The sequence below is a fragment of the Fukomys damarensis genome, unplaced genomic scaffold, assembly GCF_012274545.1.
Source record: "Fukomys damarensis isolate Sample0158 unplaced genomic scaffold, DMR_v1.0_HiC HiC_scaffold_20, whole genome shotgun sequence".
NCBI lineage: Eukaryota > Metazoa > Chordata > Mammalia > Rodentia > Bathyergidae > Fukomys > Fukomys damarensis.
This window is the reverse complement of record NW_022900932.1, coordinates 3,702,381-3,702,833: the sequence shown is the minus strand read 5'-3', so window position 1 is coordinate 3,702,833 and position 453 is coordinate 3,702,381.

The window sequence follows — 453 nt, the reverse complement described above, 5'->3', positions numbered from 1 at the left end:
ATTTACATGGTGCTGTTTATTTGTACTCAGGACCTTAAGTACCACTGAGCTAAGTCCCTGGCCCTCTTTCTGCTTAACTTTTATACTGCCTTTCTTTTATTTCGAGTTCTTACCTTCTCAGCCTTCACCATTGCCATTGGGAAAATTGCTAGGGATTATACAAAATCAGGATTATTTTTTCACAAAAAACATTATTTAGCTAAATACTCATTTTTATTTATTTATTTGGTACCAGGGATCGAACTTGGGTCCTTGCACTTGCGAGGCAGGCGGCATAATTTATTTATCAGAATGCCTCATTTTATTTTAAGTAATATCCTCAGAGAGATTTGAGAAAAAATTCTATCCACAGAATTAAAAGTGCTAAGAAATGTGAGCAACTGAATTAATATGTAGAAGTAAAATAATCATTAAAAAATTTTAAATCCCTTAACAGATTAAATGAAATGTATT